The 27,690-nt window shown below is 41.5% G+C and overlaps 1 protein-coding gene across 1 annotated transcript in view; it reads left to right on the top strand.

Annotated features, from left to right (window-relative positions):
• Positions 1-27,690, top strand: part of elfn1a (extracellular leucine-rich repeat and fibronectin type III domain containing 1a) — a 70,334-nt gene that overhangs the window by 33,504 nt on the left and 9,140 nt on the right. The window contains exon 2 of the mRNA XM_070981579.1: positions 10,643-10,733. The gene's annotated coding sequence lies outside the window, so the exon portion shown is untranslated. The remainder of the gene's footprint in view (positions 1-10,642; positions 10,734-27,690) is intronic.

Below are 27,690 nucleotides of genomic sequence, written 5' to 3' on the forward strand. Positions count from 1 at the left end.
TGCAACTTTATGCACTGAGGCAGGGAGGGTCTGCTGTAGGCCCCCTTCAAATTCTGTGATTTTAATCATCTTTCCGAGAGCCCTGGGTGGATTCGTCTTTGTTTGTGTTCATGTTATTTGAGATAGGTAATCCATCACAGTGAACAGCGTGTCATCTTTTATTTATGTCACTGTAAAGTTACAGCTGCATGCCAATGCAGTCGACACATTACCAGCTCTGCGGCTCATAAACAAAGATTATTTTAATGCATTCATTATTTTGTGCTCACGTCATTGAAAATGCTCGAGAACTTATTATTTCACCACGATTCGTTCATAATTAACCTAAATATAAGGAGGAACAATATACATTTACAAAAATACAGCAAAGCAGCTCAGAAAACTGATGTATGAAAATACTGTTTTTTAAAAAATCATGTCGACAGTGAGCAGACGAGTGCTTGTCTAAACATCTCTACTTGTGGCGAGTCTCATTTTGGCTTAAAAAAGAAAGTGAAGCCTTGTTTCTAAAATAAAACCCAACTGCAGCTTCCTGATGAGCTGCTTAATCAGCAGTTCAAAAGACAGACCATCATCATTTAAAATATTTGTACAGTGGAACAGGCTCAATTACATTACCCTGAAAACAGTAATCGATGGGAGATTTAGTGACCTATTTCCCAAATTAGAAAGCAGCCAAAGTTTAGTTTAATCAGCATTCAGCAAGTTTCAGCTGACATAAAGTTTGCTCAACCGTATTAAAGCAAAATTTTAACAGTGCATCAGTTCCTTAAGTACAAAATTGAATAAGAACATCATAAAGCATAACAGGTTCAGCAGATTTTGGCCTATATCACACACACAACTACATTGCGTTGTCAGTTATTTGCATTTTAGATACTGTGGATACCTACAGCATGTTAAATGCTCAGCTTGAGCCACATTGCAGATCAATTAACATGCATGTTGTTCAAACAGACGTCTTACATCAGGCTTGGTAAGATTAATTTTACGCTGAGCTCAATGACCAAGTTGCAAAAGAATTACGAATGCACTCATAACAGCCACGTAATGGCAATCTCTAAAAAAGAGAGCGCAGCCTACATTTAATGGTGCAACAATACAAAGTAAGTGCATGAAGTTAATGTGCTATAATAAGCACTTGCAAAAAGTTTTAGTAGTGGAATAATAACTCCTGCTTGAATAACTCTGGCCGATGTGTTGGCTGCTGCTCAGGACAGACAGAGCGGTGTCAATCCTCGGATGACTCAGACACTGTAGGTCATTTAGGCAAGAACTGCTTGCGTTTTATTACTGTAACTGTACACTTTGCACTTTATCCTCCACGTTCAGTAAAGACGTTTCTGTAAAGATATAAGGCACTGTCCTGCAAAAGGCCTCCAGAAAACACCAGAAACGGACGATTTTAACATTTCAGCCGATTCATTTCTGTAAACATCTATTGCTCTGCAGAATGCACGATGCAAAAAGACTTGAACCGACTGCTTGGTTTCAGTCACTGTAGCTTCATCAGACTCTAAAGTGCATTACCAGCTCGGCTCAAACGCTTTAATGAATCAACTCTGGCAAGACCCATCAATATGAGGACACTGAATAATGCCTTTAGTGCGGACACTTAGCTTGTTACCCTATCCATTCTATAAGTGCTGATTGCTGCAGTGCACAGGTTGCCCTCATTTATAGTGACAACCTAAAATGCATTTATGGTTAATAGAATTGGTTTGATTCATGTGACGTGTGGTCATTTATATGTTAGTATAGAACAATGTCACGCAGAAGACTTTTCCTCTCTACAGAACAGAACCACGAAATGTTACACCGGTTTTTTTGAACAGGTCTCTCACAGACAACAATACCTGTACATGCTTGTATCTCAAGTTACTTTCTACTCTTTGTATTATAGATGATGTCTGGTCATTTGCCCTTTTGAATTATTCAGTACATTCAAAGCAGGCGCTTACGTCGATCATCGCTCATACTGCCGGAGCTGATGGTCGCAACGTCCATGCGTGGTCATTTTCTGCATTCAGTTCAACTTTGATGTATTTTACACATTTGTTTTGGAATCCTTGGGGCAGAAAGCAGAAGCAGACCTCTTTCAGGGGGAGAGTTTGCTGAGTCATGACAATTTATCCTCGCAGCCACTGACATTGGTGTCTTAGCGGCTGCAGAGTAAAGGCGGAGCGCTCTGCTGTGATTTATTGAGTGGGCCTACTGCAGAGGGAAGCGGGGAGAATAAAGTGCTCTCACCTGGAAAGCGAGGCTGGCTGTGGACATCGCTGTAAAGGGAGCCAATGAGGTCTGAACGATTCCATATTCATGAACGGATTAATGAACAGTCGCAGGAATCGTGTCCGCAGAGCCAAATTGATTCTTAACATTTATCAGCGTTGAATATATGAATGGACAAGAGCAAGTGTGCAGGAGGTTGACGCGCTGGCCACTTGCTTTAAATAATGAACATAGAGGAAATGTGTCTGCAGTATCTCTGTCCTGCACATTCATTTGAGTGGCTGGGACATGCCCCCGTAAACTGCTTAAACACACTCTCGGTGTGAGGCCGCCCTGCACGCTGCGTCTTCCCTGGCCTTGCAGGTTTCCGTGTTAACATATGTACCATGCAGCCCCACGGGCCCGATGCTCCCTCTCCCCTGTGCACACTGAGCTTCGTGAGGTGAGCAGGGTGAGATAACTTGTGCCATTTTTCACGTCAGATCGTGTCCCAGATATGCATCACCTACCAGTAAATCTACTGTAGGATGTGTTCCCCATCTCATGCTTGGACTTTTTGACATATTGCAGTTCTACCCAGTGAAAATGTATATCTGGAGCAGGTTAGGCATAATAATAAACTTAAACACCGGGATTTTATAGCACTCTGTCATCCTGACAACCTCTGCAAACAACTCTAGGGCCTTAAGGGTGCTCACCAGGGATGCTTTGCATCTCACAGTCCTCTAAGTCTCCTCTGATCCCATCAATTAAACTGCAAGCTCCTCTTTATGGAGAGCTTACACCTTTTGTCCTTTACACAGTAAAGACTGCCTTTAAAGCTATCCACATACCTTGACTGCGACTTAGTCGAGCTCAGCAAACTGACATGAGTGTATGTGTTTAAATTAAATTATATGTGGCCACGAGCAGAGTGAAAATGATGCGTTAAAAGTAAAGAGTGCACACTGTTAAAATGTTGAAATAACCCAGTTTGATGAAAAACAGGGTTCTGGGGGAAATGTTGATTCTCTAATGATGATATCAATTAGACATGCTGCAAAATATCCAGAGTGAACAATGGGAGGCTTCACAGACTTCCTTACAAGCCCCAGAATCACAGTTTGAATTCAAGTTGACTGATTGCACTGACGACAAGACTCATTTTAAATGAATTTCGGAGCTGTTGGTGAGGTTTTGCTCTCCTGTAGATCTTGCTTGCAGAAGTGCTGGAGGTGTTCGGCAGCTGATTTTTGATATTATTTTTACTTGGAGCTAAGAGAAAACCTCTGGACAGAAGTGTCACTGCAACATTAGCGCTTTATTGCACCATATGTCTTCTGAGATGCCTTCAACTTTCACTTCAGCAGGAAGCAACCTCTGTGCAGTCTTTGGAAGTGCACTGTTTCCAATAGACGATGTGGTTACACTTCACACTCAACAAGCAATCATTTGGTAACAAAGGGTCCACAGATTACCATGCTGCTATTTTAAATGTTCATGTAACACAGCGCTGTATGTGCATTACATGACGTGATGCCTCTCCATACTGAAAGTGCACAATGTAGCATGAATCCTTTCTTTTCGTGAAAGGAGCCTATGTGCATTAGTCTGTTCACATGTTCCCAACTATTCTTTTCCTAGAATACCAGCGCACAATGCCCTCTGAAGCTGGTCCTGCCCCGGAGAAAATCTGCTAAAAGCAATAAAGGCAGTGGAGTAAAACCACGCAGAGCCCCTGTTATACTTGTCATCCTTATCATTCTACCCCACTTATTCCAGATAATAACAAATTACTGCCTGTGTCACTCAAGAGATCTGACTATGACCGAGAATAAAAGTCATTATGGTGCTTCACAAGATGTTCCTGATGAATAATCCTGGAGAGCTAAAACAGACACGGGAGTACATTAATGTCTCTGTCACATGCATGTGTGCGAGGCCAGTCTTGGGCACAGATTGCCATTCTGTTGCTATTCATCACTATTCAGAGCTGGCCTGGAAGCAAAGAAGAATCTACGCGGCAAAGATCAGGCATTAAATGAATGATTCCCCGGGCAAAGCAAAACAGCCCCAGAATTTGTGCCACTTAATAGCTTTCCTGCTTCTGTGCCCCACGGTCCAGTCTGTTCACAGAGCACAGAAATGGCTCGAACAAAAGATTATGAATGTGCCTCTGAAATCAAGTGTCAACAGCAGGGTTTCCTTCAATATGGCAAAGGTTAAGTGCACAGCTTTTACATGTTACAACAACACACGAGGTACTGCTCAGAGTGTCAGGATAGACGGAATATTATTAGAATATTATATAATAAAATCCTGGCAAGAAGTACTGCGCTGTGCATTTTGAATACGATCACAAACACCATCAGAAAATGCTAAAATCTGGGGGTTAAGTGTGTTAACTGGTAGGTTAAGTTATTAAGATGAGGAAAAATGAATAGGGGAGGAAGCTGAGGGGTGGAAAAGGTGGAAGAGGGGAAGGTTTTTGTCATTTTTATTCCTGCTGAAGGAGGGCAGTCTTACTTTTTGTTGGGGAGAGCAGGTAAGGGCCTTTCTCCCTTTCTTACTCCACATTTCAATTCTATGTCATACTGTGTATTTGTGTGATGTATAATATGAAAAACGACCGCATAGAAACATCAAAAAGATGGTTCTCGTGTGTGTTTTGCCAGAGGAAAGACAGTGAGGTGAAAATATTGCAGCAGAGCCTTACTTTTTAATAAAATTACATACAATATTCTGCAGGCCTCAACACTGCAATAACTGTCAGACGGTCCCTCCATTATTTCTAAAGCAGAATTAAAGGAAAACTTCTCATCTCAAAGGCATCCAACAACGGCAGAAATAATTCAGTGCATGCAGTGCAGGATCGTGAGGTGCCTTGTCGTACATGAACTGTTGTACGATCTTGTAACGATCTTGGCAACGTGCTTTTGAACTGAATATTTCATCCGCGTTATTTAATTTTAGATAAGGTGGCAATTTAACTTAAGGCGTGTGAGATTTTAACCTTTACACGACGAAGTGGCAGTTTCCACGCTGTTTTAAAACCTAAAAGCAAACTTCAGTCGAACAATAAAGTCTTCTAGCTTTTCATTCACGCACACACACACAGATGTTTTGTACTTTGGCAGTAAAGTCTGCGACCAGCCATGTTCTATTTTTCTGTCGAGCCATTACAACATCATTATGTGTGCTCTAGAAAGCATGCTATGCTACTTTAATATTGAATGAGCGAAGGAATAGCACACCAGTATCTAGCTTTCATGAAGCTATCAGGAAACCCATTCTGTCTCCAAATGTGTTTTTTTTTTACTGTAGATAGCATTTGCCATGGTTGAGGGTACAGTAGGTATTACTGCACGGCTATTTTTAGAAAGGCAATTTCAAAGTTTGCCGTGTTCATACGCATGCACATGGGCAAGTGTTTATATGGAGGTATTCTTCAGTGTGTTGCTTTGCTTAAGGCTTGTTGTTTGCAGGTTCAACAGGCAGCACATACTCTCCTATTCTCCACAGGGGAAACGAGCTGTGTTGCTCTTCACTTTCATGCCTTCAGGCTTAACTGAGATTGAGTCACTCAGATGTAAAAACAAGAACTTTATGTGTTGGATATTAGCAAATAGTACGTAAATCTAATAACTTTACCTCCAATTCATTTATTCCAGGGAAGCCTGGCTGCTGTAATCACCCTGCGTTAAGAACCAGAGCAGCCCATGGTGATTCTTTTCACTGCGTTGAAGAAAAACTGTATTTTTCTTAAATAACAGCGCTGTGGGTAATTATGATAGGCACCAGCACAGATTCAGAAACAAATTGAACAACACTTGCCCACCAAGCAGCGTTCGTAACACACCTGCTATCACACACTCTCTCTACATCAGAGTGGACCTTTCAAAGAGTAGAGACACTTTTAGCCGGTCTGCTGCTCACTCTGTGCAGGCTGTTGCTTGTGACTGTGCGGCATGCTACAAAGATTTGTTATGCTTTCATACACCCTCCTCCACCCCAGCTGCCGCGCTTTTAAGTGCTGCAAAGTGAGGTGCTCCCTGATTGGCAGCTCAGGTTCAGTGAAGTACATAACAGGAGATGTATTCACCACCTAAACCTTGTCATCCTGTCAAAATCAGAAATTGTCTAATTTAATACAGGTTGCTGTGACTCAAACGTACCGAACCATGTGCACAGTTTTGTTTCCTGTCACTTCTTAACACTTTTACTCTCAGATTTATTTCTGCTGTTTGGCCACTGGCCAGTCAAAGTTAATACACAATATTACAAGATAACATAAGCCTGTCAGCGCGTTGTCGGCCTATGCTACACGATTTTATGATCATGAAAGACAGAGATAAGAAATCAAATCGCACGACGACATCAACGCCGGGTGCATTCTCCATATTAAACAGGTTATCTCAATCAATGTGATGAACGCTTTCTCTTTTTCTTACATGTACAACACAGAGTGATCTGAATTTAGACACATTCTGAAGCCACAGGAAGCTGTTTACAGCGCATGGCACCAACATCAATACATTTTTAAGGACACTTTCTCCAAATTGCTGTTGGCTCGTGGTAACACCTGATGCCCACTGGGCTCTCCCAGGAGTGCAACACTCGAGATGAGTCCGAGCGGAGGTAGAGGGGCAGCTGAAGTCATGTCTTTATCTGAGCACTTTGCATCAGCTTCAGAGCTGCATCCAGTCATTTTAAACCTCTTTCATTTCCAAAACTGCTTCCTCAAAGCCGGGCTCAAAATGTTGCATATCCCTCTGAGGAAATGTACCAGTGTGTGGCTGCTTCCCTTTCCAACAGATAACTCAAACGTGCATGAGGTGCATTGATTAACCTTATCAGAGTTCAAGAGTACACAACATGGACATGGGCACTTTCCACTGTTTTCTGATGTTTTATAGACCATTTAATCAATGACAACAATTAATCAGTTAATTGAGAGAGTAATCGACTGTTTCATCAATAATGAAAATAATTGTCAGTTGTAGCCCTGCGAATGATGTAACTGCTGCTGATGGCCAGAACAATCACATGGTAAATCAGGGGATGAGAGAGTGTGCCTTCCTTAAACTTTACCGTAAGATTCATTTAGAAAATCTCCCTCTCTCCTATCTTGCAGAGGCCTTTACTCTGCAAACCACTCAAGCACTCTAATCTCTTCAATTAATGAACGGGCACAACAAGATGGTTTGCCTGTTTCACGTAGGAAGATGGGGAGGGCGCACATAATTTGACCTGGGGTCAATTCCTTTCTGAGAATCTGAACTGCTTTCTTTACTCAAACAGATTGCACACAACCAGTTGTAAATAGCAACTCTAAAATCTCCCTCCTTTCTAAAACATCCACATGAGACAGTGATGGCAAAAAAAAACAGGTGAAATTAACTGAAACACTATTTATGTACAATAATTAAATATTGCCACATTGTGACGGCCGTCCTCTCATAGAAAGTTGACGAGGGACAGAATAAATTGGCAGTGATTTAAATTCTGAACAGTTGCGTCAGGCTGCGGACCACAGCAAGCTATTTTTGTCCTCATATCCAAGTGCGCTCCTCCGCACGTCAGCAGCTGAGCAGAATCAGTCAGATCGGTGCCAGTGCTCAACCTTTCAACGCTCTGGGTCAGCATCCTGGAGATGTGCCAGAAATTCCAGCTCCTCGAGACCATATGGGGTCTGTTTCTCCTCACCGCCGCCACTCTGCCACTCCTGCACCCCTTCCTCCAGGGCTGCAACCTGACCCCTCCTCACATACATCATGCCTTGTGAAAAGCAACACAAAAGATGAGAGTCTTCAGACGGCAACAGAGAGCATGATGGATGGACGCTGCTCCACTTCGCTGTATGAAACAGTCAATATTTCACAGAAAAGGGATGTGAAAGATTCACTGAATATTATTAGTTAGTCAGTGGAAGTTCCAGATTATCGCAAGAAAACAGTTTATTATGAGGTGAAACGAAGCTGTGGTGGCAAAATAAGGTGTTAAATTCCTTATTGTGATACCTTCAATTAAACTGTTTAAATTCACATAAGAACGGACTTACAGCAAAATGATTTGCTCTATTGTAGATGAACATTAGTATCACGTCTACTCGTATAAATAATTATATAAACAGTACTAATATTCAAGATGTACATATGGTAGAAGCAGGCAATTATCGCTGTTATTATCATGGAAAATGACCTGTGTGTAGTCCAGCTGGTGTTCTTCAGCACATATGACCTGTTTGGACCATAGCGCACATATGCAGCCTACAAAAAGCTCTTAAAATGATGTCTCCTAAATCTATTTTCAGATTTACTTGCCTACATCTTGGCCTGCTTGCCCTCAATTAATTTTTTCTGTTTCTATTCATGTCCAACAGCACATTTAGAAAGCACCCTTAGCATGATGCACGGTCTCACACGGCGCATTTCCTTCATTACAGTCAAACAGATACACATCAACCACATACTGTGGAACATTAATTGAAACCCACATTTTCAACAGATTTGATCTATCTTTTATGAAAAACCTGCCTCCTCGAGATGACGTTTGTACACAGATAATTTGCAACCGCAAACATGTTTTGAAAATGTCAAGCAGAGCAGACTGTGGAAATGTCAATTTACGTATCTGGCAAGTCGCAAGAGTGTTGATACTGAACGCATCAGTAAAATGTTCCCTGACGTGATTCAAGTGCTTTCCGCTAAAATGCTGTGGTTTCATGTGGTTTAACGCAGAGAAAGTTTGCGGTGACTTCGAGTACAGACGTGTTTATAAACAACCTTAACTAAAGTGGTTTTGCTGCCTAAACCGAATCACAGGCGGGGTTACAGTAGATGTAATTTCCAGGGTGAGCTTACCTGTTAACCTCGACTTCAGAGAAGTACATTTTAAATGTGAGAAAAACACGGCTGCTCACTGTTTATCCTATATGATGCTGTGCCGGTGTTATTAGCATACATAGAAGCTTCCATGTGCCACCTTCATGGTGGGTGCAAACGTGACAAATTCATCTTTATCTGTTGCACGGCAACATTAATGGAGCAACTCGTCTTCCTCTACGTAATGAGCTCTGCTTTAAACTCCGTTCTGGACTGATGTTGAGCCCATCCTTCATTTGTGTTGGTGTGAACATGTGTGGATGTGTTTTGAGGGAAATTCTGGAGCAACCTGTCTGTTAAAGGCTGGGGGGGGGGGGGGGGGGGGGGTAAAAAAGTCCCTCCCCCCCGCCTCGGTTGAAGCATGGCAGGCAGGGGCAGCTGCAGGACTGACCCTGCCAAGGACAGAGAGCTTCCCATGCCTGTTCAATGGCGTAAAATGGCTCATTGAACAGCTAAATGGAGTCATTATGACGAGTAATTAAAAGAATACCGCTGAAGACTCCCAAACTCCCCTTTTCTCTTGGTTCCGCTGCTTTTTGTGTTTTCACAGGCCTTTGCTGAAAGGCAGCTGCCTTGGGCCACTTAAACTATCACCCCTTTCACTGGGATGCAAATAGCGGCCCAACCAGCTAATTGAATTGCATTATCTATTGTCCTCTCATTTACCAAAAATCTAGCCATTTTGCAGATTTCCATTACTGATTGTTGGAGATTGAATTTTTCCCGTGCTTTCCATCTGATACAGCATGTCATACACTCTGAATCACAAGGGATGAGAACACAAAATTGTTTCATTAGAGGAAGAGCAGTAATATGAATACTGATTGTGCAGTAATCTGCCTCTTGTCTCACGCACATATTAATCTGCATGTAGGTGGGAAAATTGCAGCCTTGCATCGCTGCATTGCTGAACGGGCTCGGAAAACAGAAACATAAAAGCAGGGATGAAGCATGGATAAAGGACGGAGAAATCCGGTTTCATTTTGATTTCGCTCGATGTAGTGAATACAAAAACACCCATCTTCCTTTAGTGCAAAGCCTCTCTTTCTCTTTATTTTAACTTCTAATAAAAATGCATGAAGATGTGCACATGCAGCCTCCCCCTGGGCGGCGTGTGCAGCACATTCTCATTCACTTTACAGTGAGTCATTAAGATGATGGGAGAGGGGGGTGGCGCTGATGTTTGATTAATTAGTAAAACTAACTTTGGCAAGACCGGAAACTGAAACAGAGGATTTCATTAGCTTGTGCTTGTTAGATAAGGTTAATGAGGTGGTTCCGATTCTTAGAAAAAAAAATAAAAGGAGAGAAAAAAGAACATTCATGCTGCTGAATTCATTTCGGAGACCGCAATGCCAAAAGAAGGTTACGCTCTGAAGAAGCAGCTTTTTATCACATGCCTCATTAAGATTTAACACGTTGACTTAAATACACGTTCAATGAAAATGTTGACACGCTGGTCAGCAAAGCAAAGTGGCTGAAAAACAATCCTCTTGATAGGAAATGGCATGTTAATAACTACCTCTATCACTTGTTTTCTTCCCCAGAGTTCAAGGAGAGAAGCCAGTGAACATCTGCACCGCTGGAGGACACCAGGGATGCTCTCTCACACTGAGGACTTCATCCTAAATTACAGAGGTAAGTGCAGTTATTTAGTATAGTTGCTTGTAGCCCGAGTCGGCTGCAGCTCTGCATGAGCAAACGCCCCCTAAGAGGATCACAGAGAATCCATCGCTAATCTTCTGGTCAATACACATGACAAGTACAGTGCCAAAGACAAGTCACTCAAAGGACATGTCATCCTGAGAGTGGACAGTCTGTATATCACTCTGCGGATTAATGCTGTGTTCATGTTTCCCTGCTTCAGCCGCTGCTTTTTTCACTGAAATTGGCATGTCAGCGCTGGAAACTAAAATGTTTATTATTGGATTTAGAAGGCAATATGGAGTATGTTTTATTTATGAGATCTTAGTGGGAGAATTACAGTGAAATGCCTGTCAATAACTCTTCTATTTTTTCTCCAGTTTCCACCTCCGACTCCGCAGATGACAAATTGTTTTAATCTTAACAATTATTGTGTTATAAATTTCATTTCTCTTCCTCTAATGATTCTAATTTTTCTCTGGTGCCCCAATGATAACAACAGCTGTTCAACCATATATGGTGTATACGGTCAAATGGCTACAGTTTTTTAATCCATGAAGTTCCTTGGACTATAAACTCCTAATGCTGGAGAAACTTGTTTATCTGCAGCGTAAATATCAGCTTTCATAGAAGATATAAATGTCTTTTTAATGATTCAGAAGGTTTTTCCGTCTTTGTCCCGTCCCCTTTTCTTTCCACCGGTGATTGAGCGACCAGTGAGTGCTCTCATTGGCTAATGTGCCTGCAGAGACAGGAAGTGCATGTGCACGCTGAGCAATCAGTGCGACGTGTAATCAGGAGGCCATTCACATGAGACGTGGCCTTAACATTTCATCATTGACTCACTTTCTGGAAAAACATTTTCATAACCTGCGCAACCTTTGTGTTTAACTCGCGAGTTACTCAGCTTGTCTGTCATGTGAAGCAGGGCAGGCGGGGGAGCGCCCTATGGCTTCATTACGGCGCATATCAGCAGCATAGTGTTTGTTGTAAATGCTACGCTTTCCTCGTGACATTTACTTGAATGTGAGCGAAGGTGGACACTCTAAAACACCGGGATGGACGCCGGGCGGCATCTGTAACAGCTCAGTAAGGGAGCACTGCCTTGCTGGCTTGTGTTTACTTGCTTTTAAATGAAATAAAAAGCAGAAGTAAACTGCTGCAGTCCTACAACTATTCACATGTATTTAGTTAAAATTCATAACAGGCACAAATTTCCTTGTTTCAAACTTTACTTCATGGAGAGATTGCTGCATTACAGTTAGCATGTTAGCATGTTAATGGGATTGAGCTGAAGGCACAGCTGAGCCTGAGTGGCTAACAAAGCAAAGCCGAGGCTCACACTTCGTCTTAAAGCCGTCTCTTCATTTTGTATCCATCCAACAACTTTATTTACTGGTGTGAAATGAGCAACACAATCTCATGGGGGTGCTAGTGAAGCTATAAACTTTTAGTCTTTTAAAAAAAAAAAAAAAAACGTATTAATACTTGACTCAGAAAGTGTCCTGGCTAAGGTCCCAGGGCCCATTAAACAAAATTGAAACTACACCAAACAGAGAGATGCAATCTCAGAATGAGAGGCCTCAGGAGGGGAATGTTAATAATGATCATGCTGTAGAAAGCTATGTAGAAATACTAAAGACCTGTTTGGAAACAGTTTCTCACACTGCAGATATGTATCATCCTCTAAATCAGCTTCCAATAAGACATCCAGCGCAGGAGGACTGACTTAAAGCATATAAATGGACTCTGAATCTGCTGTTTTCGCGTCATCACTACCCAAAGAAATACTCATTTTCGTTTTTTTCACATGTTTCTTTAAAGGTGTTTATGTTCCAGGTCTTTGCTGTTCATGTTTACATAATTTCCTGTCTTAGTTTAAATGGGAGCAGCTATTTCTGGTTTCTTTATTTAAGGCACAAGTTGAAAGACAATGAGCCCTTTGTGCATGTGAGCTTTTGTATTATTTCTTGTCAATCATATAAGGAAATGCACGTTTGGACGGACTCCAAACATCAAACCCCCATTGGACACATCAAATATGTGTCTGAGTGCTGGATCAATTGAATGACTTTTACTTAATCCTTGCTGCCTTTCAAGTGCGGCCAAAGGGATTTTTCTTATGACGAACTGTCCAGAAATATTTCTACAGCGATTCTTCGGGTATAAATATAAAACCACATCATGCATAAGGAGCCGACGTACACATACTATTTATTGCCATGCTAAAACAAGTTCTGGTAACCCATGAAAGAGCGGCGCCACTGGGTTTTAACCACTGCCTTTAAAACCGAAGATGTAGTGCTGCTGCTGGTGAAGTTGAAGTGACGAGTCTGTGGGTCCAGAGCTGGAGAGGGACCACAAAACTCCCAGTTTAATTATTTTTATTTTTAAAAAAAAGAGTGTCAAGAGCAATATTCTTTTAGGGTACCTATATTTCCTGGTTTCCCTGCAGAGATATGTGCTTTTACAACCTTGATTCCAAAAAAGTTGGGACAGCTGAGTCTTTCCAGGATGGCCCCTCTCAAACCCAATCATGACACTATCACCTGTTAGCAGTGAGCCTGATTACCTGTGCAATGTTTTTTGAACATTTTCTGTGTTGCTGCTGAGCATATATTTACAAAGATCATTGAAGCTGATGAGGTAAAACATTAAATATATTGTCTTTGTGCTGTTCTTGAGTTAAAAGGGATTAAAAAATGATCACATTCTGTGTTTTAGACAGTGTCTCAGCTTTTTTGGAATCAGCGTAGCAGTTCATTGATTTGTACGGGATCAGAGGAAAACTGCCCACTCTTCTGAATTCAGGAACATTTTTGTATTATCTTGCATCTCTCTTATTTTTCTTCTATGAGGCTTGTTCAGGCAAATGTTCCAAGTTCACCAGATTCTCTTAACTTCCCGATTATAAAATAAATCGCTCATATCAGCCACACCAGATGAGTGGCTCCTATTCACGACGAGGTCAGAGATCATTACTATAAGATTTGCCCAATAACGTTTCGTGTTCCACTTCATCCGTGTGCAAGTTTGCAAAAGAAGAGTATCACACCACAAAGTTTCAGGCCCATCGGTGAGAAATCAGCAGAGAGAAATCTAAAGAAGGAATAGCGCTGTCAGTCGTGGTGTTAGAGGAATGGAAACACTAAACAAATATTAATAGTTCAGCTGCCAACGACGTGTCATTAGAGCAGTGCTGTGCTGTAAACAGGGAACATGCTAACACAGTTAGCATCTATGCTTTCCAAAACAAAGCAGTACGAGAGGGGGTCAAGGGGTTACGACAGACGCAGAGACATTAGATGGGATAATGTTATCGCCTGCAGTAGGTGTTATGTTGCGCTGCTGGATGCAACAGAAGATGATGCTGAACAGCGACCTGCACAAAGACCCCGAGGCAGCTGCTGGAGAGAGAAAACTTTCCTCACAACTACTGAACTGTATTTGTTGCTTTGCCAAAGAATGACAGAAAAAAATGATCAAACCTAAAACAGCGTCGCAGTACACTGGCAAGCCATGAGGATAATGATCTGCTGGAGAGGATATTCATTTCGCTTTAAGTCTCTATGTTATTTTAATTGAGTTCATATTGGTATTTATCCTCAAAATTTGAATTTAGCTATAAAATCAGTACAAAGGTCATCGGGGTGAGAATATCATAACGTCACCAATCGCTGTGATGGTCATTCTCCCATCCAGGTCATGGCAGCTTTAAGCTTTAGCCCTATCAAGCTGTATAGTGCCAGCTCCTTAGCCAACTTGGACTCCTAATTGATGGCACTAGAGAAGAGTTATTTGAATGGATTACCGTAAAGAGCACCATGGATTAGCCTGTGAGAGACATGGATCCCGAGGGAACCTTAAATTGGTCACATAAAGTGATTATAAAACATCCGTATGGTTGGCAACTATTGGGCTCCCTCCTCATCAGAGCAATTTAACCCTTCCTCATTGTCTGCTCAATGCATCGATATCACTTTGGCCTGTTATACCTCACGTTGGCTGTAATGTGCCTGCTGGCTGCAGCGGCGTTTGTTGGTGGCCAGATGACCAACACCCTGTGGACTGACGGACCCGGCTGTAAATATGGCTTTGCTTTCTGTAGCTGCATTGATGACTTGATTATCAGGACGTAAAGCTGGTAGCACATAGTGACTATATAGTGATATAGTATAGTGATAAAACCAATCTTTTTTTTAACCACTACGCTCTTTTAGGCAAGATCAATGTAGCATACCACGCTCTGCACGGCAGCAGATTTAAAAGGCTAAATGGCTGGTTTACACTTCTTGATTAACGATTCATGTGATTACATTATTACTGGGAAATGCAGAGCTCAATCAGAGTAAAAGAAATCAGACATAGTGCCTCCTCAGTGGTTCTGTTGTAGCTCTGTATTGGTGCGTTTCCCAGAATTGAACTCATCCAATTGCCTTGCCCGGGCTGTCATCAGTCCTAATGTACCGTAATTCTCAGTTATCACTTTACTCACTCGATGCTCCCTCAGTCCATTAATTTCTTGCGAGAGCTCTTTCTATCAGAAATATGGCCACGGTAAGATTAAAGGCTTTGCCCTGTAAAAGATCTAAATCAGACCAAACAGCGAGCATCCTGTGCATCCTCAAGTCCCTTTGTGTCAAAACATCAGTGAAACCAAACAAAGCAATTAATCTGCAGAGATAAATAGATAGATACTCCTCACAAAATCACAAAAGGCAATAAAGTACCAGGGTGACAAGTAAGTTTTTTGAGCTGTTAAAGAGGCCCGGGGTCTCCAGAACCCCAAACAGAACATTGTTTAAGTTTAAGAAGAATTATGGCCCACAAAGGATCGACACAGCAAATAGATATAAAATGAGCCAAAATTCGACTCAAAAACTTATAGCAGGGCAACACAGAGCTGTTTCTTATAATGTCATCCGCATTACTTTAATCAAATCCTACTTTGTTAATAAAGACTTGCACAGGCGGCCAGGTTATGACTTAGCAATGAGAAAGGCAATCATGGAGAAAATGAATCAAAGCCAAAAGAGGGCTCCACACTTTTGACAGGCAGCTGTCAGCCATTCATTACAGACTGCCTAATGATTTTTTTCCACATCGCTGATAAAGTGCTGCGCCACCTTTCTCAGCACGACAGGGGACCCTTCTCCAAATCATGACACCTCAATTCCTCCCTCTTATTACATGCCATTCAGTCAGTCAGAGCACAGGAGACAAAGCCTCTCGTCTGCACTGGAATAGTAAAATTTCAAATTAACGCAGCCAAGGAAAGAAAGTGGAAAGTGTCGAACGCACATGTTGCTTTGAAACGTGAAGGTGTGGTCTTGAGCGAGAAAAGAAGAGATAATTAAGGCTTTGGTTTATCGTCTGCAGAGCAGGATTAAAAACCTGAGGCCGCTCACCTTTAAAGAAGGATCTGGCCATCTGCTTTTATGTTTCCTCCTGTCAAAAGTCGTCCATCATTTTTCTCGTGTCACGTCATTTCTTTGCTTTTAAGCCTTTAAGATTGTTAACAGAACAAAATCAATTTGTCATCTCTCTTTAACATTTACCGTTTCATTACTTCTGTAAGACATTATCCGATATGCTATGTTCTTAAGCCTATTAACAAATATTAGATTTCAGAGGGATTATTAATATAACAGACAAGAAATTATGGCAGTAAATGAGTTGCACTGACATTTGATGAACATGCACAATTATCTGTGTGCACAAGCTAGCAGCTACCTCGCTGCATGGACTTTCTGGCTCTGTACACTACATTTGTCCCTATTAGATTTAAAGTCATGCAGAAAATACGAATGATTTCTGCAATGCAGAAAACAAGGATGGAATTGTGGAATTTGATAACAAAAACAGAATCATGACAAAACACTGATGGCAAAATGTACTTGAACTGTAAAACACAGAATTAAGAAAAACTGAAAGGGAAAAAACGGAATTTGGGAAAAATTAAAAAAGCAATCTGGAACAACAATAAAAAAACAGATTCAACTGGGATATACAGGATATATTTCGGGACTATTTCACGAACTGCCCTGACACTACCTGAGGCTTACGTAAGCTTCCTGTATTGCACCTTCAAATAAAGTTTTCTTCGGTCTGAAATATAACAAGATTGCAGGAGATGAGACAGCAGCTTACTCAAATGAGAAAACTGTCACCAGCATCGTTGTGCCACAACATCATTTGATAAACTGCTGCAGGTACTCATTTTTATTAGCTTTTAATCTGAACCACGTCCTCTGTTTCTTTGTTATTTCACCCTCCTTCTTTGCCATCACTCTTTAACGACAGTAAGAAAAATATTATCTAGAATTTCCATCATAACCTGCAAAGTTTTCATATTTCTATTTAACAGAAAATGACCTAACCATTTCAGGATTGATTTATATTTCATGATGTATGTTTTTCATTGCCACCGTGCTTCTTTATTCCCTTATCCCTTCAGAAAGATAGCACTAAAGCTGGAAATTACATCTCAAATGGATTATAGATTAGTATCAGTGTCTGACTGTCCAACTTGGGCGGTAATGTGTCAGGATTGTGGCACAATTCTGACAAAAAAATCATTCATCCAGCGTGTTTTGAAACTCCGATTGAAGGTGTAATAAATCCCGACTCCAGGTGATGTGAGTGAACAAGTCAATAACGCTGTCTTCATTTATCCACGTCCCTGACATCAGTTGTCTCCAACTGCGTGCGATGGAGATTCAGTTTTACTGTACAGCAGGTGCATTTACTTATTATTCAGCAAGTGAGAGGGAATGAAGTGATTAAATCAACAGCTGTAATACCTGACACCTGTATGCACACAGCTGCAGGTGTCTCATGAATGAAAGGACTTCTGTGTACAGAAACACTGTACAGTAACGAGGGTTACTGTGTCTAACAAACTGACACGAAGACAAACAAAACTGCTGCTTCAGCCGCGATAATCAAGCACATTTGAATTCTTAGTTAGTATTTCTTGGTGATAAATCGATCCCACGGGCCACCAAGCCCCAAAATTTGGTGTTCCAAATGTAAAATCATGTAAAAGCAATACAGAAGGTAGACATATCGGTAGCTAGCCACAGTGGGAGTTCACAGGGGATATTTGTTGGCTACTGAGTAACTTTTCAAACCCTGTAAATGGCCTATTAATCAGTGATTATCAATGACAGGAATGTAACAGCAGTGTAGGTGTTAACGATATTAGAAAACAGCATTGAAGCTCAGTTCAACTGTATAGAAATATTGTGACAATATGCATTTATACCTAATTAAAAGTGTTATATAAGACACAGTTTAAAGTCTATTCAAATGAACATATGACATCATGACTCAGTGAATGGCTACTTTATATCTTTGCACTTGGCTAGAAAGCAATCGTTAGTTACACCTTCACTTTGTACCATTATATCTTTCATGTTGGCTAAAATCAACACTGTGAGTCATAAAACCTGTTAAAACCGTGGATCGCCTTTGCTTTTCGGGTCTCTTTCAAACTTGCACCTTTGACAAAATTATTATTTACATTATTTAACAGCACAGTAAAACCTGAATGTGTCACAGTGACATTAACATTGGCCTGACTGAAAGCCATCATTTCAACAGGGTTCAGTAAAAGTGGAACACTTTCATCTGCGAAATGATTAATCACATCACATAAGGCATCTGTCCACTATGTAATATATCTTGTCATATGACCTTTCCACTTTGTTGTGCAATCTTAATTGCCTCTGCTTCATCTCCTTAGTAGGTTATGACACGGATGACATTTATTGACTAGACACCCTTCCACAAGTATTTCACAAGAAGTGAGCAAAAGACAACGTAGATGAGGAGCGTCTGTGAAAGGGAAGCAGTTGTTTTTATACCGAGGACTATTATTCGTGTTGGTGATGGAACCCGCTGTTAAAAACCTCATTAAAGCTTTTGCTTCTCGAATGATGGATTCTAATAAAATCTCTTCCAGACAGTAGGCATGTGTGAAGAAATAGTGAAAGGCATTGTTATGGCTGTGACAACTGTGGCGTCACATGTGAGAGATGCTCGAGCACAAGGTGATTTTCGACCACTGTTTACTACATATACACTGCAACATTTTTCCTTTGTGAAGGAGCCTCCCATGTGTGTTTGTGGAAGCAAATTCAAATGGACAACAGCAATAAAAATGCAAATTCTGACACATTGTTATCAGAGCATTTTACGTCCATTTATCTCCACCAATGTCCATTCGCATTTTAAGCGCTTATTTGTTGCATCCTCCAACCTAACTGGGATAAAAGTCCTCCCAGTGGTCCACCTGTCATGTCGCGTTCAGATCTCCTTCAAGTCAATCGTTGGCTTTCTGTGGTGCACCAAAGAACCTTTTACTCCTTTGGTAATCATGCACAAGCTCTCTGTTGCATCCTCTGCCCCTCGTTGAGCCTGCGAGAGTGTGTCCTGTCAGAAACAATAACTTTTCTTTCATGGCAGAGACACTTTTATTTCTCGACAAAACCATCACACAAGGTGGTTGTTTCCATTTGCCTCCCCCATGTTTCCTTTCATTCCTGCAGTCATCATAGATGGATCAAATTGCAGCACCAGGAAAGTCAGACTGTTCTAACATGCTTGCAAGTGCCAATTGATTTTTTCCCCTGTTACCAATTCCAACTGTATTACTCCTTTTGGGTTCTGTTAAAAGATGCTCACACTCTAGGTTCAGGGAGGGAAATAAAGTCATTGCTCCCCCCAAATCAGATGATAATAAGCTGATCCCCCTGAGCACCGGCTTCACACCCACACACGTATTCACAACACAGACTAAAGCATTTCAATTCCTGCGTCGTGAATCTGCTGCTGCTGCTTCTTCTATCTGCTGTCACTGACCACCACAAGCTCAAATGCAGAACCCAAGGATGGATTACTGAACGGGCCGTGAACCAAGGGCCGGGGAGGTCAGGGGGCCGCTGTGCCAGAGTCTCTATGTGTCAACATTTGTTGCTGAGAAGTCAAACAAAGGCCTACTACAAAAATGCACAAAATATCTACAACAAGACGTGTAGAATGACCACACTGATGCCAAATGACCACACTGATGCCAAATGACAAAAAGATTAATCACAAAATAATCCCAAATCAATGCAAATGAGATCCAAAATGACTACAAAAATATGAAACAACCACAAAGAGACACACAAACGACCACCAACAGACATGCACCGACCATGAAGAGATGCAAAATTCACAGAGGACTGCAAATGAAGCGGCTTTTAGTTTCAGTTGGGGGTCCTTTTACATGTCTGTGCCCAGCGGTCCATCGTCTCATAATCAGTCCTTGGCACAGCCCTCCACCTATAGCCTTCAGCCATATTTTCAGTTTAGACTGCTGATGCTTTTAACTGGATTGTCGGTAGCCATCATTAGTTGGCAAGTGTCTGTGTCATACATTAAACGCCACCCCAGTCTTTCATTCAGCGTTCTGTTGGCTCACCTCTTCAATCCAACCACCGGTTAACTTTACCATTATTTCTATGAGACATCAGGCATTTGAACACGCTGCTTCAAATCCTACGTCAGGATCCTTTGAAGTGAGACATGATGAGAATATTTCTGTCATGCAAGTGCAATTACGTAAATACCGAAACATGCATCTTGTTTTTATACACTCAAAGATGTAGACATGGCCAACATACCCCTGAGAGAATTAGCCAAACGCGTTCAAACAGCTACACTTTCTCTTCGTTTGCTTTGATCTATTTACCCAAAGCCCAAAAGTGTAGACACATTTTAACTCTGCAGTTTAAAGGTAAATCTTGTCAAACATTGAGCTTCCTCCAGGTTATGCTGATGGGATTTGTAGCAGCTCCGTCCAAAAGTAAGAAAATACACCACTGAACTTCTCAAAGATTAATGGCCAGTATAATGCTGAAATATATTCACAAAGTCACTTTTTTTACTTACAGAGGCTGCTACATAATCTCATAGCGTTAAATGTGGTACATTTCTGAGGAAAGCTTGAAATAATTTAGTCCTATGGGTGGACAATAAGGCATCTGCAACCTCAGTCTCCCAGTACTCTGTTTAACATGCCCATACAGGATTACAGATACAGAGGGAGAACGACAGAGTTCAGGTGAGCTGCTGTCGTATCAAAACATTATTGAAACCTGGCATCTACGACACATTGAACTGCTTCCTGAAATTGTTCATTTCTGTGTGCAGATGTGACTCAAAAACTGCAAAAATGCCTGTGAATAAATGAAAGATATGGTGCTGCACACATTTGGACAGCGTGCAGAGGCATATTGAAAGAAAAGGCACAGTTCGCCCCTGGAAAGTCATTAGTGAGATGGAGCCTCACGTTGGCTCAGGCAGGCACTCAGGAACTCATTTTATAATTACACATCTCCTACATCCTCCATTCCACGTGCACAACCTGCAGTATCTCTCACAATGGGCTGTCCACATTAACATTTGGCACATTCTGAATACAACAACGCTGAGCTCTGCATCCTCGCTGCTCTGCTGCTGCTGCCTACTATCAAAAATTCAACTCAGCATCACGCCAAAGCATGTAATAGACCCACCGGCCCGCTGTGTCACATTTTGCCTCGCCTAGGCATCAAAAGGACATGTTCAAGTTAGCAATAATAAATACGCAGCATCAGTTTAGACTTTCACATTTAAGCTTGCTGAGGCACCAAAACTACTTGGTTTGGTTTAGGAAAAGATCCTGGTTTGGGATTCAAATAATTACTTCTTTAAAATAATCAATGTTGACTTTTGGTTTGACGCTGGAGACAAATCCCAGTCCACCCATCCATCCACCCAGGCGTCCTCCCAATGCAGACTTTAGGCAGCCCCACTTGTGATCATTTGCAAATGCAATACATTAATGTTTCACCTCATCACCTTCATTGATTTTTATAAATATCTATTTATTCTGAATTTGATGCAGCAACACGTTTCAAACAAGTTGGAAAAGGAGAAACAAAAGACTGGGAAAGTTGCTCCAAAAACACCTGTTTCATTCGACAGGTAAACAGGTTCATTGGTAATGGAGCGAGGTTCACCGCTTTGTGAACACATGATTGGATAAAGAATATTACAACATGGGTTTAGGAACACTTTGTACAACAAAAGACTGCTTTTGTTTTTATCTGGGTCTTCCATAGTGTCCCAGTTTTTCTGGAACTGGGGATGTACTGCGCTTGACCTTCGCGCCCATAATTATCGCCCCCTGCTGGTACTACACCTTCATACATAAGTGACACCGACAGGCTATCCTCATGTGGATTGGGGGATCCACAAAACATCCACTCAGGGGTATTGTGAGCATACAGACAGAGCGTCAGAGCCACACTGCCAAACTAAAATGCATATTGCTGAAATAAACGGTTAAAAACCATTTTGTCGGCGCTTTGACTGATTTAGAGTAAATCTGAGTAAGAAGATGAAATTGTAAAATACCCTGAAAACCAAGCTGACTCTTCAAGATATAGATGAATTGAGTTAATCTCGTCTCACAGCCCTCTTTGTGGAGATAATCTCAAAGTGATAATGTCCTCTTCCTAAATGTGTCAGATAGTCTCTGAGGTCAGACAGATATAAACAGTGAGCACAGCTCTGCTGTTCGCAGCTTGTCAATCAGAACTCTGAGGCGGGCTCACCTGTCAGTCAGAAGCATGGTCCTGCAGTAGGCCATAATTGAATTAGCTCCCGTCACTTCCTGAAGGTTAATTGGTGGGGAAACCTTGGCTGAGAATGGCGAGGTAATTGACCGAGATAAGGAAGGCTGTCTTATCACAGATTTTGTCAGCATATGTAAAGTTTTATCAGTTTTCTAAATATAAGATATTAATAAATATAAAGATGTTGACACTCAGCAATTCTGCTAAATCCGCCTGAATAGTGAGTTTCACACAACTTTCTGTCACCCTCAGGGCTACACAGTAGCTCCCACTTAAGTTGGACGTGTCATGAGTCAGCAGGTAAGAGACATTGCTGCCAGATGCTTTGGCCCGGAGGCCAAAGTAACGTGCCGAGTTGATGGTCAGTTGATGGCCTGGAAAATTGCATTTAAACCTTCAGGTGTTATTCCAAGTTGTGTCTTACTCTCCAACGTACAGAATTAAATTAAACTCTACTTTGCTCCTGTCCCTTTGATAAATGCTCTCTGTAGCCCAGTTCACAGTTTTCCCCGTTCAGTATGCATCCTGTGGAGCTGCACTCTTATGGTTTTGTTATAGAATACAGTCCACTACAGACATCACAGCATCAATGATCGAGAAAGCACCGTGGAGGGCTGAGGAGGATGCACGTTTCAGATTGCTGGTTCTCTGCTAGCTGCAGGCTGCTTTAATTCTCCTGCAGGGTTTCACTGATGCATCTGTTTCTATCAATGCAGTGTGATTCCACGCCATTCTCCATGGCTTATCATCTTTATAAGAGGTGTCACCCAAAGTGGAGCTTTTAGTTTGTAATGAGATTTTTTACTCTCGTCTAAGCTTGAATTGTACTAGGTCATGAGCCTGCTGAAGGACTCTTGATACACTGAAGAACAATAGAGTGAGATATTGGGAATTTACAAGAGATGGCAGGGCAGTAAGTCATTTAAAGTTTTACAAAGTATGACACCTGCGTGGAATACCAAGTAGTAAGCTGGCTGAATGTAACTTTTCAATAGACCATGAGGCAGTTTCAAATTCAGGGTGCCTGTGCATATTTGTATCTGCCCAACCTTTGCACTCAAGGCCTTAATTTCCCAAAGAGGATGTGTTATTTGACATTTAGCACTAATGCATCGTCACCATTAATTGAGATCAACCCACACTTCAGCAATACTTATTATCTCAATGCTAATTTGCAACTAATTAGCAGGTACCGGTGCTAATTGGCTGCAGGAAGATGTTATTAGTCCTTTATTGATGTCTACAAAAGCCTGTCAAAGTTCAACATATTTAAATCTCTCCCATCACCGTGAAAATAATTCTTGAGTTGGATGTGAAAGTATTCCAGCTCTACACTCTATAGTGTGTTGGTGGTGATTGTTGGAACAATGTAAGGATGAACCAAGGCGGTTTGGAGAGTTTTATTTGGTTTCTGTCAAGCTTGAGTGGAGTGTGTTTTACAATGATAAAATTACTGTTTCTGTAAATTGAGTCTGGTGGATTGGGCGAGAGTGGATGTGTCTGGTTAAACAAAAGGATCTGAGTCTTTCACAAAAAAGTATCTCTGTAGGGATCCTTTCCATAATGTTGTCAGACACTTAGAATAACAATTTTAGCTTGTCAGTGACAAAAACAAGCACTTTTTGTGGACCTAAATTGACGGTGTGCAAAGCCTGTTTCGTGGCTGCTGCGCTCTCGCTCAATACTGGACCAACTGCTTTCCCCACCACTTATTTCCACACAAAAACATGGGAAAATAGGATTCATAAATCCCATACAGCTAATTACATGAAATCTTCCAGGACATGTGGATCGGCACCAAAACAACACCATCAAAAAAGGGAAACCCAGATGCACAGCACAATGCCACATATTTCGATTTGTTAAGTAACTTAATGTATTTAAATAAAGGACATAATTAATTTACTCATTTTAACGCAAACCATAATCTTTTGCTCAAGCTAATTAAGTAGTTCTAACCAAACTGTGACTCTCTCACAACGTTAACCACGTGTTTATTAGCGTTCTCAGGCAGCTTTATTTTGAAAGTCTAACCAGATGATGAAATTTATTATTTATTGCTTGACACTTACTTCTGCATATGTAAAACTGACACTAGAGCATTACAGTTTGAAGCGTATGGCCTGTGCGTTGAGCCGAGAGAGAGAACATGTTGCTATAAACACACCTACAAACTGTTAACACAATACATCCATTATAAAAACATCTTTGGTCAAGTAACAACACTGTCAGATAAAGGAAATTCAAGGAAATCTGAGTTTTAAAGTGTTCTCAAATCCCCTATATTATGTAACTCCACATACAGCCTCTTATCACTACATTTATCACTTTATTTCTGCCTCAGGAGGTCATATTGAGATAAATACCGTGCTGAAAGCTTCCTCTGGCTCCGTTTATATGAGGAAGCAACTCCAATTGTCATGTGGGAATAAAAGGCTTTGTCTGGAAAACAAATGAATTCAGTGCATCGAGGCGGCACAATACACCTCACTTATAAGAGAAGTTAGCTTACACTAACTAAAAACCATCTGCTGTCCAAAAAAGACGCATTAAGTCCGACAAGTATATCACTGAAGCCATAAAAAAGTGCTGAACTCTTAGCGAAGAGTATTCAGTGAAGACAGGACCATCAATTCTTTTCCAGGCAATATTCCCTGAGTAATTAATGTATGAGTTTAATATCCTCTGATATAACCCAAGCATATGTGCCCTCGTTCTTCCTCTCTCCAAAGCAATTCGGTACCTCAATGAGCACAATGTTTTCCTTCCCCAAGAGAAGTAGTTCCATTTCAACTCAATTGATTCTCCACTTCTGGTTTCCCATCTTTCCTTTTTTTTTTTTTTTCTTTCTTCCCAGCAAGAAGTGCATGCATTTTCAATGACATCAAATAAAGGGCAGTCATTGGTATGGATGAGGAGGGTCCTCAGAGATTGAGGCACCTTCACCGTCACAAAGCACCAGATAGGAAGCTCAGGGAGGAACAAGAAAAAGCAGGGCCTCAAACTGTAAAACAGATCCTTTGATATCACGCTTTTGTAGACATTTGGAGATAGAACAGAAGAATATTCATTTAGTATGCACGGTGAAATTGTTTGGACAGACACTGTGGCAAACAGAAGGGGACTGAGAGGCAGAGATAGCCAGGGAGGGAGGTGAGGTGCAGCCTGGTGGGTTTGCACACAATGCACGATTGTTTGTGGGGAGGGACGCGCCGTAGTTACATGATCTTTTTTCCCAATGAGGCATTCTGCAGCTTCTGTCAAAGTTTTTGCTTTGAAGCACCTCGCCTTGTGGCGGGCGCAGCCACCCTCCTGAGGCTCTGCGTGAGAGAGGATAACCGTTCTGCTTCACATTTAAAGACTCCATGCCGATGGTCACGATGTCAGAATTTTAAACTTTGACACAAAACCAGTACAAAAAAAACAATACTAAATACCTCAATACGCCTGTTGTTTCATCTTCATACCTTTGACAACTCGAGTGCAGCCAGACACAGCAGCTGAAAGATTCCCTTAAGTTGCTATCCAACCAGTCACACCACAACACAGACTTCAACCCTCCCCTTTAAGGCCATATCAGCATTAAACCTTGTGTGGATTTTTCACTGGGTGACTCGAAAGAAGGCGAAATCTTTGCTCAAATTCAGTCGCTGCATTTAAAAAAAAATCGCTCTATAAAAGGTAGACCTCCATTCCTCCACATTTACAGCTGCCTTTGCGTCGTCCTGCAGCCCTTTTTCATAAGAAAGAACCGATGATGAGTATGAGGAGGCCCTGAGCAACCGGAACAGAAATTTACAAGGTTGTGTTTGAATTGTTCTTCAGCAGCAGGGTTTCAATAGGTTATCCACAGAAGAGGAAAAGAAAAAGAAAAGCCTTCATTACCCAGCACATAAAGCCTAAATGGAAAAGAGACTGTGGAATGGCTGCCTGTGTCTGATAGGGGAATATACTCAGCTCTGATGCCTTGGGTGTTCTGGCCTGCTGCACTCAGGGCTCGTACTGGACCATACAGATTGCTGCCATTATGGAAAGTGGGTCTGTGGTGGCAAATAGACCAAAGCTCTCATAAGGAAACATACACTGCTGGATGCTTTAGGCTCATTTAGAGATCTGAATAAACAGTGTGATGTGATTTGCATGAAAACAAAGCACTAAAAATTAATTTTAGTGTAGTTGGTTGCTTTGTTTATCCCCTAACAACTCGACACTGCAGGCATTGTTTTTGTTGGCATATGTCGCGGATTCACTGGGACACAAGTGCAAGAGTTAAGATACAGCGTTTGAATGCAAAATCTGCCTTTTGTCATGCAGAGGCTACAGTATCACCTATCAGTGTGAGCATGCTTGTGTATTGCTTGTGTATTTGTGTGTACTCCAACAAGAGGAAGTAGCTTGGCTGTAATTTATGCATGGTTTCAGTGGTGAGGCAGTGAATCAGTTGGAGGCTCACTAGAGTGACTCACTGTGGAGAAACAAAACACAGCCAATGCATTCTAAATGAGAGGAGACTTCTCAGCTTTAACTTAAACTTCCATTTAGCCGCTAAAGCATCTCACACCAGTGTCACACTGTGAGCAAGCGGAGGTCAGGTCAGATGAGCTCAGTCTCTGCCACGCGGTATTTGCGATAAAGGTCAGAGACTGGGGAGTAATAACAAGACAACGTTTTTCTTTGAGAGATCCTTTGCTTTGCCAGATATTCTGCAGAGCTTTATTTTTCATATTCATTTCATGGAACATTTGATTTGGAGCCTCTTTCCTCCCAGGGGCTTTGAGAGTGTTCCTTTCTTCGATGCTCCTCAGCCGCTGCTCTTTTGTCGTCAGAGACGGCGGTTTTGTAACAGCGGCCTTTGGCATTCTGTTGCAGCGTCCTCCATCACAGCATTTACTTCTCCACTTCATCTGCACTCGAATAGCTGGCCAGTGCTTTTAATTGATCATCTCAGCCCAATTGCAGATAATTTACTTGTGCTGCGTGAACCTGGGAGAATTGCAATTAAAAACACCTTCTATGCACCGAAATCGCCCTTCATTTCAGTTTTAAAACGCTGTCTCTTGAAGCGTGTATGGACATAACCTTGCAGAATGCTGCATTTGCACAAGACTGAAATTCAGTGACAGACTCTGCCCTCAGTTATTGAACTCATTCACACTCATTTTGCCAGTAAAATCTTCATGCTGACTGCCACGGAAGAAAATATCTATTGAAAGTGGCTTTTGCATGCAGCACATAGTAAAACAGCTGGCTGCACTGTGCATTCATTTACTACATTCAGCAAA

Source organism: Chaetodon trifascialis, chromosome 15 (assembly GCF_039877785.1).
Source record: "Chaetodon trifascialis isolate fChaTrf1 chromosome 15, fChaTrf1.hap1, whole genome shotgun sequence".
Classification (NCBI taxonomy): domain Eukaryota; kingdom Metazoa; phylum Chordata; class Actinopteri; order Chaetodontiformes; family Chaetodontidae; genus Chaetodon; species Chaetodon trifascialis.